Here is a 12,526-nt window from a genome sequence, read left to right on the forward strand (position 1 = left end):
TCTGCAAGAAAAGAGCAGCCCAGTAACCAGAGTGAAATGGGAAGTCTAGGCTCAATGGAGAGAGGACTTTATCCTTCCTTCTTTCACAGCCGGAGAGAGGCAGGCCCTGGAGAGAGAGGGGTGAGCCTGGTAATGAGCATAGAGGGGCTGCAGCAGCCTCCTCTGTTCCTCTGCCACCTGCACGCTCGAGGACTGCAGGCTGCCCTGCTCCCAAGGAGATAAGCATTTTTGCTGGCTGGAGGAGCAAGCCCTCCTGGAGTGACCGAGCAAGCGTGGACGTCAGATCACCGTGGCTCTCTGATGGCTGCTGGTGCTCTGGGGAGGAGGTTTTGGATGCATTGAAGTTTTGCATCTCAAGGCATTGCGTGCAGCATAGGGAGCACTGGGACAGCAGCTGAGTGAGGCACCAGCCCAATTAGTACCAGTTTGAGCAGGAGCCATCTGTGCTACTGCAAATCATTAACAGCAAAGGCCGAGTCCAGATGCATGTGCCTGAACAGCTGAATAAAACAGCAGCAATTGGAGATCTGCGCAGGGCGGCAGAGCCAGGTGAAAAAGCAGAATGGAGAAATGAGGTCCTCTTGAAACCTGGCCTGAGATGAGCTTCTGGCTGGGACTTGGGCTGGCGTTGTTCCCCCTCCATCTTGGCCTAACAGCTGGTCTCCCCACATACCTTCATTTGACCGGGTCCTTCCCCGCCCCGATTCCTGCCTCCCTCCGTTTCTAGCTGTCTTGCAGCTGAACGTAGCACGCAGTCCGTGCCCTCCCCCTTCGTCACTCCAAACACCCTCTGTTCTTGAATTCCTTTTTTTTCTGTGAACAGCATTTGGGGACACAGATTGACTGAAAGCTGTGATGCAGTATAAGCAATACCATAAATAGACTCCAAATGACCCAACAGGAGCCTAGTACCCACTGAAGGATTTAAAACACTTTTCTCACTCCTTCCCGCAGAAAAAAGAAGCCACCTGCTTTTGCACGCCTGCAGCAAGCACTGCCTGATAGGGCTGTCTGCAGCAACCTCCCCATTCCCTTGCTCCAAAGCTCCCCTTCTACCTGCCTTCAAACCCTTCAGACCCATGCCATGTCCATATCTTCTCCACTAACCTGCTGATGGACGATGTCTCCCTCACCATCTTGGATGTGAGCTTGCTTCCTTTCTCTGCTGTGTCACTGGAGGGGGCTGTAATCTGCCAGGGTTGCGTTGTTTTAGTGGAAGTAATACTCCTCATCTTCCAAACTCCTCCTACCTTGTCTTCTCTTTTCTATATACATGCTGCTCTCTAATAACAGCAGTGTAAGCCCAGTAGTGGATTTTGTTATCTTTCAGGAGGTGGCTGATAAACTATATTGGATGCTCAGTCCTGTCATGTAGCAGCTGACCTGTAGGACCACTGGTGCCACAACTTCACCCCGGTCACGCAGGCACAATCCTCATTTAACCCTGAGACTTTACACCTTCCTCATTATTATCATGTAGCAATTCCTGAGCAGAATGAGCTGTTAGGTTAAAAGGGGAACAAAACCAGGTGTTTGGGACTTTTAGTGACCTTGAGCCTGGCTGAACTCAGAAGAGATGCACTTTCCATTGCCCAGTTTCAAACATGTCGAAACTGGGCTTCAAGAATGGACAGTCCTTTCAATGTTTCTTACCCCTTCTTTATCATTAAAATAAGAGATGCTCAGCAAGTCATCCACTCCTTTTATCTTTTGCTCCTCCCCTGTAAGGAAGTATGAATTACAAAACACCTGGGGGGAAGAACAAGAAGAAGAAGCTGTCCAGAAAGGCTCCTTTTCTTTAGGTTTGTACCTAAAGCATCTTCTAAAGGAGACTCAGCAGTACAGCTGGGACCCATCAAGCCTGCCAGGAAAGAAAAGCAATTGGCAGAGACCACTGCACAGTCCAGATGATCCCATATTCCTGGGCTCAAATTCATGCCCCCTCCAGAAGTTCAAGGGTATTGAGATCAGATGTTTTGATTGACCTCATTATATATAGAGGGACCATCTGCAAAAGCTCAGATCTGGCTGCAAGCTTCTTCCAAGTCCAGGTCTGGGATTTTGATTTGAACCTCTGCCTAACTCCTTCAGCCTCTGCCAGGGCACAATGAAAGCGTGGTGCAAGATACCAAGAATCCTTTCTTTAATAGAAGTGCTGGACCAGATTTTCAGCAGAGCTCAGCTCCTACTCTAAACTCCTATTTCTGGCCTGCCTTTCAGATGTGCCCACCATCCTATGGCTCCCCTTCCAACCCTAGCCTCTCTTTCTTTGCCTATTTTACGCCTATCTGCCACATTAAGGAACCTATCGGAATGCCTATTAATAGAGTATATAAACCTGGAAAACAGTGAGTAGTGATGCATATATGGACTGTCTTTACTTGCAAAGGTACGTGACAAGCGATCCCTTCTGAAGGGAATGCGGGAGATCAACAAATTCAGCACACTCCCAGATTCCCTGTAGGTCTCACACAGGCAAAACATTTCATAAACAGCGAGCAACTGTGACAAGAGGCTTTTCTCTTTCCTTTATTCCTAAAAAAAGAATTGCATCTTTGAGATCCCATTGACAGCCATTCTCCCTTAACAATCTGCTTGACTCAACACAGACCATGCTCTTGAGACTTGTTAAGGGAGAGGTGGGGAAGACATCTCTACACTGTTCTCTTCTTTCCTCCTTTCTTTAATCAAAGAAAGAAAACAGGGAAAGAAAGTAAAAAAAGAGGAGGAGGGTAACCAATAGCCCCCTCCTCCCTACTCCTTGGCTTTCTCCTCTATCTTCCTGGCTGTCAGATGCTCCGACATTCCTTGCACGTAAGTGTTTTGCTTCAAAAGTTAGAAGAAGAGAGGGAGAAAGAGAAACTGCATTGCACAGTCCCTGTTGATAAGGTTCAAAGCAGACAGAGACGCTTCAGAAGCACATGCCGTCTCTCCCTCTCTCCCTGTTACAAGGGAAAAAAGAAGAGCTAAATTCCATGGCAGACTTTGCTTTCTCCTGCCGCTGTTATCTTTCCTTGCACACAGGCTGGAGGTAGGGGGAAGATAGAAACTGTCCTGTTTACCTTGCAGTTTCTCTCCACCCCCAGCCCCCTTTGAAATGTCGTCTCTAAGCTGCTTTTGCACTCTCAATTTTTAATGGCATTTGTAAAAAGAAAGAAAAAAGTCTGGACGTGTTTGTCTGCTGGGTTGTTTTTCTTCCCTCCCTGTTGTTTTAAAACTTCCCAGAAGCTAGGATGAGCCCAGCTGAGGTTACTCAAGGAAAACCCCTGCCAAAAGTCTTCCTTGTTGTTAATATTACCCCAACCCTGTCATTATCTGACTTTCCCCTTCCTCTACCCCTTCATATACCCCTCTAATTTTCCCTCCCTGCTCAGCATCGGAGTAGCGAGGAAACACCACTAAGTTATCACCACATTACTCATCTGGGGAATCCAGCCAAGAATGCTTTGGCCTAGCAAAATAGTCACAGCCATCTGTCTGTCTGTTGTGCTAGAGGAGAAACAAGCACACAGAAAATAACCGAGGAAACACACACACATTTACTAAAAAGAAAGAAACCAAAGAGCCATGAAAGTCAGAAACTAGCCACCGGAACCAGCAGTCACAGAGAATATTAAGATAGAGTTTCAGTCACTTCACTGAGATATTTCAGATGAGCCTGGTGAGCTAAAAACCCTCCCTTTATTGCCTTCAAAGGGGAATTAAAATAGCTAAGAGACTGGTGTGGGGAAGTCAGTAAAAGTTAAAGAGCTCATCAGACTGTCCCCTCACTTCCCATCTGTCTAATAGGAGCATCAATCTGCTCAAGGTACAATGTCCCCTGCAAGGGCACCTTAGGACAGGTCCAGCTGGCAAATAAGGTTAATTTATGCTTTCTCATTGAGGTGGTTGGGACTCAGGTGTTGGGTGGGTACCTTGGGGTCTACAGGTGAACCATATCTGCTCCTGCACCCCACAGGTGAGGTGCGTAGGTAATTTAGAGCTGGTGTTTATAACCATGGCCAAGTAAAGCCCAGTCTGTACCTCCTTCTCTCTTCCTAAGCAGTGCAAAGCCTTTTGGCAGCAGTCTGGTGCCCCCCAGCCATGTGGGGTGGCAGTGTCATGTATGGATGAACCTCTGTGTATGTGGTCCAGCCTATGGAGAATAAGTCTTTGACTGTCTCATCCTGCTATGACTGATGAGGGTAGAGGTTCCATCCCTTTTGGAGCTGATCAACAAGAGAGCACCTCTGAGTTTGTATCCTGAATGTGTTCTTGCTGCTCTACAGCTGGGCTTCCTCTGCACCCTTCAGCCGAAAAGCCAGCTGCGAAGGGGCCTGGAGGTATAAGCTGGTGCCTGGGTAGGGGCTGGAGGTGAGGGGACAGAGGGGATTTCTCAGCAGTGAGTATCAGTAAGTTTATCTTTTCCCTACTGTTGTTGTATCAACTGCCTGAGATGAATTAACAACCCATAAGTGGGGTTTGAGGAGCACACAAAATGGGTTTGTCAAAGTATGAAGGATAAGAAAGGCCCTTAGTGTTACAGTGTTTACTAGTGAAAGCTGGCAAAGGAAGAAAAAACCCTGACTTTTCCCAGGCTGTTAACTATATCCAGATTGTTGCCAAGTTAACAATTTATACCAAACATGAAATACTATGTCTTTTCTGTGCAGTCAGGAATTAATGCTATACATGGAGAATATTTCCATGCACAGCAATGCAGTCGCTCCAGGAGGGCACTGGAGGCTGCAGGCTGCTTTTAGCTGCTTGCACAGACAGCAGAGCAGGGAGGGAGGCTTTTCAACTGAAAGCAATAAAACAGTCCCTGCTGCTCCTACCTGCATTTGGTCCCAGCACAGTGAAAAGCTCTTGTTTCCCTTCCTGGGTGTTTTCCAGCCAAGAGAGAGGAAACTTGGAAAACTTTAAGAAGTGAAGACTCAATCCAGCTTCTACTTGGCCTGAATGTCTGAAGAGGTAAGAGCTCTAGTCACTTGAAAGATAAGGGGTGGTGTTACTGTTGAGCTCTCCCCACGTTCATGGATTTCATCCATGTGATGAAGGGTATCACATGTGCTAGATGCCATTTAATGCTTCCCTAACCCGAACTGCCCCAGAGGTGCTGCTGAGGGGTGACTTTACATTGAAAACAGCTTCATGTTTCTTCACAGAAAGCCTTTGCAGTGGAGAGCACTGGCTGCTCTTCCCAACAGGCCAACTCATGCTTCCTGAAGCTAACTGGGCCACTTCCACAACTATACCTTTGTCTTATTTGGCTGGGAAGATTCATTTGACATCTGAACCATGAATTCCCAGTCTGAGGGTGAATATCCATGGCTGAGGCCCTTAAAAATAGCCCAGGAGTACAGCAGAGAGCTGGGTGCTCTTTGTCCCCCCCCACCCTGTGATAAGTCCTTGCTGCAGAGGAACATTTTACTGCACCATATTCAGTCCCTGTGCCAGAAGACATCCTGTTGTCTTGTCACACGCAGCACACCACATTTCCCCATTCACAAATACCTGTGGTGCTGAGGAATTTCTCTGTGAATTGTAGTCATCAAGAAACAGAGCGCAAAAGTCATTTGCCCGTGAGGAAAAGGGACAGAGAGAAAAGAGAGTCTGGAATGTGCTGGGGATGGCTCTCTGCAGCCTGTGGTGCCAATTCTGCATTGCAGCAAGGGCATTTCACAGCCAGCGGAGCAATACTCCAAAGCAGCAGGATACCTGGAAAGTGAGTCTGAAATAATTTCGTAGCTACCTCCATCACTTCCCTCTTTAATTCATAGGCACAGGAGTTCAGATGCAAACTTCAAACTTGTAATGGAGCAGTTTGGGAACAAATACGTAAGCCACAATTCAGGATCTAGTTCCTCATGTGCCCGTCTCAGACTCTGTGCTGTAAAAGAAGCATTAGGGGCAGAAGAACAACTTACTACAGAATAGTAAAAGTGGGAGACTTGGACTTTGTCACTTATTCTGAAAATGTGACTTCACTTACCAAACAGCGAAATAGCAATAAACTTCCCAGTAGGTAAAAGCAAACCCATGCTAGTTACCACTGTATATTCACAGCTGGCCTCACCTAGCCTATATTGCCTGTGGCAGTGAGATCAGCCTGTTCTGCAAGTCACCTAGCTCTTGAGGCCAAAACCCTAAAGTTCCTGCCCATCACATCTGAAGCAGACATTTCAAAGTTAAACATCTAGTCTGTTTTCAATTTTTCCTTCAAATACCAGAAGTGATTGCACCACATTATGGACTAATCACCTGTCAAATTTAATTTCTTAAGCTGAGGCTGCTTTAAAGCCAAGTGAAAGAAAAGGAAAAAATACCCTGTCCAAACCCGCTCAATAATTATTTTTATTCCTGTATAGTTACCTAGAAATTGGAGCTTTTCCTTAACCTTTTTGTTTAACTATATGGCAAATACATTACTGTCAGACTAGGGCATTATATGCAAATTTGATCTTCCAATAGTCTTCATATCTAAACTGTAATGAACTGAATTTCATGGAAGTAGTGCTAGGTCCAGCTAGGAGCAAAGTCCTCCTCTGAACTTATTACTGAGATCAAACACAGACCTTCAACAACTTTTCCTACAGACTGTGTCTGTATTACCTGTTGGAACAAGTCTTTTCACTTTATATGAATCGTGGTCCACCTGAAGATCTCATAGAGACGTAAAGGTTTATTAATGCTCTTCAGTCCTAGGAAGGAACCTCACCGATTTATCTGTGTGGTGTCCACCATATGATGGTAACTATCATTGAGAGAACTGGGGCCTGTGTGTGGATTTGGGTGCAAACCTAAAACCAATCTCAAACCCATGCGCTCATTCCCCACGATTTTGACAGGGAGTTGGTGGAAGGGCATGGTGTGATATAAACCCACACACATTGGGAAAAATCTCAGAGAAGTCTCAGTGTGCAAATCTTTGGGAATGTCTTGTAGCTCAGCTGCTAAAATATTTAAAACTTGGGTTTGAGTGTGGCTTAGTCTCTGGACCCTGAGACTGTAAAGGGAGAAAGACAAGGATGCGAGAAATGAAGAACAGAGCCCTTGAGGATCTGGGTGGGAGAAGAGGAGCCTAAAGCTGTCTAAGGAAACTTTGATTGAAACAGGAAAGAAGTAATATCAGAGGCTCCCAGTAAAGATGATTAAACCCTACTGCTGTCCATAACTATGATTTCTTTGGGACAGGGAATCTGTGCAGTGAATCTAAAATTTCCAACCCTCCCAATGAGCCACTTAAGAAAACCTACTTAAGAAAACACAATACAAAGCTAGAATATTACTTGGGCAGAAGCACTGCTATCTAAAAAAAGTTATTTTGGACAAATGCCGAAAAAAGAGGCAAACAAAAATGAAGATTGTCTGTGAACCAGTAGAAAAACTTTGAAGTAACTATAATCGTTCTTGATGTATTATCAGAGAGACCAAGTCCAGCTCTGATCTGCTAGTGTTTTTCATCTGCAGATCCCAACATGCTTTATAGCCTCCCTCTGCCTCCTTTCTTATAGGAAAGCAGAAGAGAAATTTGTTACGGCTGAGCGCCTCGGGTCACACAGCCAGCCAGTGACTGGCAGAGCTACCAAGTCTCCTATCTCCCAGATGCAGTCTAATTTATTGATTTTTCTCATGTGGGTGTAGCTTGTAGCTAATGAGAAGAAAGAACAGTGAACAAAAATATTCCCAGCTCCCACCACCTACCAGAAGTGTCCACCCCATTTTGTCAATGGCTGATCCGCCCCAAAGTCTCTCTCATTTCCTCCTTGCATACCCTGGTTGGCTCAGTCCTCTCTCCTCACAACACCCTCCGTTGTGCTGAGCATCGTATCAACCCTTTGTGTAGCCAGAGGTGGAAATATTTAATGGGGAACAGGGTGGGCGTTTCTGAAATGGTAAGAATACTTGTAAAATCTGTAGTTATTTGTGGAAACTATCATCAGTAAACAAGTTACCAGCCAACAGCCCAACTTCTAACTAAGCCGTGTAGACATGACCTGAAAGAAAGGCTTGAGGAAATCTTCCAAGCCGCTTAAAAGTTTTTAAGCGATAACGGGCTGTGCCTGAACACAGTGGTTTCACAGCACGCATGTAAACCCATGCGTAGTGAGATAAGGAAAGGTTTTGCTCTCATGTTGGCGTAGCGCAGCAAACATCCAGGAATTCTGCTGAAGTGTCTGCCGACCCCACACTTTTCCTGGGTCCACGCTGCTTTTGTGTGCAGCTCACCGACATGGGGAGCTGAGGGGGGCAGCATTTCTAGCACCTCCTGAAATGCACTGAAAACTCCCTTCTTGGCATCTGCAAAGAGGTTTTGAAGATGGCTGGAGCTGGTTCAGCAGCTGTCCCTGGTAAAGTGAAGAACAGTGCACATTCACCCATTCATTCAGGGCTACCACCTTTGTTGAATCAGACGTAGTTTTCGTGTGAAGAAATTGGCTACGGTGCTTAGGGCTTTGAGCAGCTTCGTGTGGCAGATTTTAGAGGGAAGGGTTGCGACAGTAAGGGCAGTGGGTGCAGGTGAAACACTAAGTGTGCCCACAAAAAAAAAAATTACTGTTCCCCTCCCCCTACTCTCCCCCTCTTCTATTTCAATACACACAAGCACTGATTTTAATAGAGCTGACTTCAGAAAGGCAGCAAGCACAGCAAGCATGAAGGTCTGAGTATTAGTCTGGAAATAAGATGAATAAATAGCCTTGGGAGAATGCTTGCCTACTATCTCTCCAACCGCAGCCCCTTGCCTCTCTAGGGAATTGCTGCTCCTTGTACAAATTGGTTACACCACTGAACTTGTTTCCCCTCTCTATCCCATGACCACCCCAGTCTGTGGCTCTGCAGTGCTCTCCATAAGCCTGATCTCCAGGGCAGACTGCAGCTGCCTCCTGAGTCCACATCCAGACCCAGCCTGGTGCCCCCCTCATCCCTGCACCACGCTGTCCTTAGGAAGGAAACCTGGGTCCCAGGCTGTGCGGGAGCCACAGTTTCTTCTGGTAGGTCTCCAAAGTGGACAGTCAGGGATGTAGGTGTCACTGCAGAAGATACCTGTCGCCCCCAATGCGGACAGAGCCAGTGCCTGTTTTCTCTTGGCTGGGCACCTCTGCAGGCTTAGAGCCAGCTGGTGGGAAACACAAGATAATGGGAGCTTAGGTGGAATTTGTGCTGGCCGAATCCAGCCCATTTAATGTGTCCAGAGAAACTCTTTATTTTTCCAAAAGAGATGCAGAAAGCAAGGGATGATTCTCCATTGTTCTGCATGTTACTGGCAAGAGAAATGGAAAATGTCCTGGGCCAAGCCAAGAGCTGCTCAACCCTTTTGGGAATAGGGAGGTGTAAAAGTTGTCTGCCAGCTGCCTTATCCCTTCTTCCTGCCTTTTAGTCAAAGGACGGGCTTTATTGTGCAGCCAACAATTGAGTGCCCCACTTGCACCTCCTGCTCCCAGCCATGCGCTGCAGTCCTCTCTGCACAACGCCGACCCTCCCGTGAGCTGCCTTGGGGAACTAAACCAGCAGAGGATTATTCACTACTTTTGTAGGGTTATTTCTCCTATCCTATTGCACTATGCTTGAAAGTATGCCCCCCATAATTAATAGGCTGCAGGGACGTCTCTGGTCTGGGTGTGTGTGATACAGTATGGTCAGCACAGAGGCACAGCCCACCCTGCTTCCCTCTTAAGAGTCCCCACGACTCCTCTAAGAGGTCCATCCTGCTGAAGTGGCTGAGGGTCAGGTTGGAAGGCAGAAAATAGGAGAAAAGCTCCCAAGTACTCGGATAATGGAAATACTGTGATCAGATGGCATCAGAGAGGAATTGCTCTGGAGAAATCAAGACTCAGAGGGTGGATTGGTGTTAACAGTCCCATCTTCAACAAGGATAAACCCTCCGAACCCACTCATTCACCTCTGCAGAAAAACTGGCTCTCAGAAGGCTAGTGTAAAAGGAAAGGGAGGGTGGGGATGCTCTTTATATGAACCTAGGCATCCTGCTTGAGAGTAAGAGCAACACCCATTAACTTCAAAGCCTGGCTTGTTTATGTCTTCCTTTGAGAGGAAAGAGCCCCAAGGAAGCATCTTTAGAGGGATCCAGAGAGTCATTCTGTACTGAGCAGAGAGGAGCAATGGGCCAAGAACCAGGGAGCCAACCTCCCTGCTAATGCCATCACTGTAATTAGGTGTGGCTGGGTCTTGCATGGGAAGGACTGGCAGGCACGGCCCCTAGGCCATTTGGGAAGGAATTGGAAAAAATTGTTGCAAAAACGTTGTAATGAATAATCTCCTGCCAGCCCCCGGGGGACCAAGGGGAAGTGGGGAGACTCAGACGTTTAAGTTGATACCTAATAGGTCTTTTCCATCTCTGATTTCTATGATGTGCTGTACACAAAGCAAGAAGCAGCAGCTAAAATCGATGCACAGCCCGAGCCAAGCGGAGAGGTTTCAATCAATCTGAGAAGCCATATATTGTGAGGATCCAACAAAGCGACGGAGATTATCACTGCTGCAGAGGAAACCGGAACATGGAAAGCAAAAAAGGAGCATTGAGCTCTTGCTCCACGGGGGCTGAAAAGTGTACCTATTGCCTCTGTCTTGGACTTGACAGTGGCATAGCAAGAGTGAATAACTTGGGGAGCAGAGTGGAGAGAGGGGACGATTAAGTCCCAGCTACTGATCAATGCTGGATTTAGAACAGGAACAGTTTTTGCCTCCCTAAGTTTGGGAAGAAGAGGACAGCTTAGCCCTTAAGGTAAATGATGTTTTCCATTGATGCATCTGGGTGAAACACTGAGGAGCTGTGAGCAGACTGGCTTGTGGCTGGAGGAACAGTCTGTATGAGGGCAGATGTTTGGGACATTGAAGAAAGAGTAAATAAATATCCTACATATCCATCTGATCTGCAAGTGAGAACTGGCTGTTTCTGTTTCCCTCAGCAGGGTTTTGAGACAATGGAGGTTCAAGACATTGGGAGCAACAGTGGCTGGGAGCAAACAGTGCCTGCCCAGGGTGCAGAGATGGGTGCCGTGCTCTCTGAATGTTCCTGCCTGTGAAGGAAAGCCGCCTCTGACTCCAGTCATGGGATCCCATCTTTGTTTTGTGGTCCACGCTAGATGCCCAGGTCTAAGCACTTCTAGCACACTTAAAGTTAAAATTGTATCCAACTTCAGAGTTTGGGCCAGTTTTCTTCTGAATGTAACAACAGCGATGGCCTTCAGGCTGAGGCGAGAGCAATCACTGTGTTGTGTTGGTAGTGACTGTCTGAAGCAGCCTTGACGTTTAACAGCAAGGAACAGTAGTTCATAAACGATGGCCTTATAAAGTATTGGTGCATCTAACAACATGGTTACCAATTAAGCTTCAGCAATTTCAGGAACACAATAATTATCATTAAACAGTATTTGGGGGGACTGTAGATGTAACTGGAGGAACTACATAGTCTAATAGACCTTTGCAATACCTTTTCCATCTCCATCTTCTTTGACGTTCTGAATGTAAACACTGAGCAGAATCATAGAAATAGGGGAAAATGCACATTATAGCAGAAGTTCATAGCTGCCCAGAAGAAGATGGGAGAAAAGCTCAGACTTGGCTCAGTTCTCTGTCCCACCAGGAGATACCCATGGTGTCTGCACCCTCCTTGGCTCCCAATTTCTCCAGACTTTTCACTCTCTCCTGTTAGGACACCAAAGGTCTGCCTACTTGCTGACGTACCCAGCCCAAGATCACAGCTACTGGAGAGGTCGTGCAGGTAAAGGGACACTGAACAACATCGCATGTATGGCAAGGCCCAAAGACTGGACTCACTGGTAGTTCTGGATCTTGCCTTTTCATCCCTACACAACCCAATGGCCACAGTAGCGGCAGCCACCTTGGCTTTCAATTGCTGAAGAGCAAAGCAGGTTCAGGGCTTTTTCACCACCCTGGTCCCCCTCTCCAGAGGTTTGCTGGCCCCGACACAACCACTTTAGTTATTCCTGAAGCTGCCTTGCTGGAGCTGGCAATTACCATATTATTGGTATCCAAGCGATGTAGTTTAAAAGCTCACATGGACATGCCTGTGGGGCACAGCCATCTCTCAGTGACCGCTTTCTGGTCTGCTTTACTGCAGAACAGGATCTTAATGCCCTGGGCCAAATTGGTTGGGAAAGCCATGACTAAATCTATGTTCATAAAATACCAGACAATGCAGTGCAACAAGAGACATTTTTTTGCTGCTCTTCAGCTATGTCTTCATTTATGTCAGCACGTATACATTTTGCATGCCCGTTTTCATTCAAAAACTTTCTGTGCCATGGCTACAAGAAACAAACAGGCTGAACAAGCACCTGAGAGCTGCAGAAAGGAGAAAACCCAAGCAAAACAAAACATTTGTTAATCTCTCTTTAATGTACCTTTTCCCCCTGCCCTCCCCAAAAGGGGAGATGATGGGGGCTGGTAAGGGGGAGGGACGATCCCAGCAGAACAGACTAACTATAAAAATACGAGTGCAGTTGCTAAAAGCCCAATCTATTTTCAAATGATGTGCTCTAATGGAATGTTGCTGTACATCTTT

This window comes from Calonectris borealis, chromosome 10 (genome assembly GCF_964195595.1).
Source record: "Calonectris borealis chromosome 10, bCalBor7.hap1.2, whole genome shotgun sequence".
NCBI classification, from domain to species: Eukaryota; Metazoa; Chordata; class Aves; order Procellariiformes; family Procellariidae; genus Calonectris; species Calonectris borealis.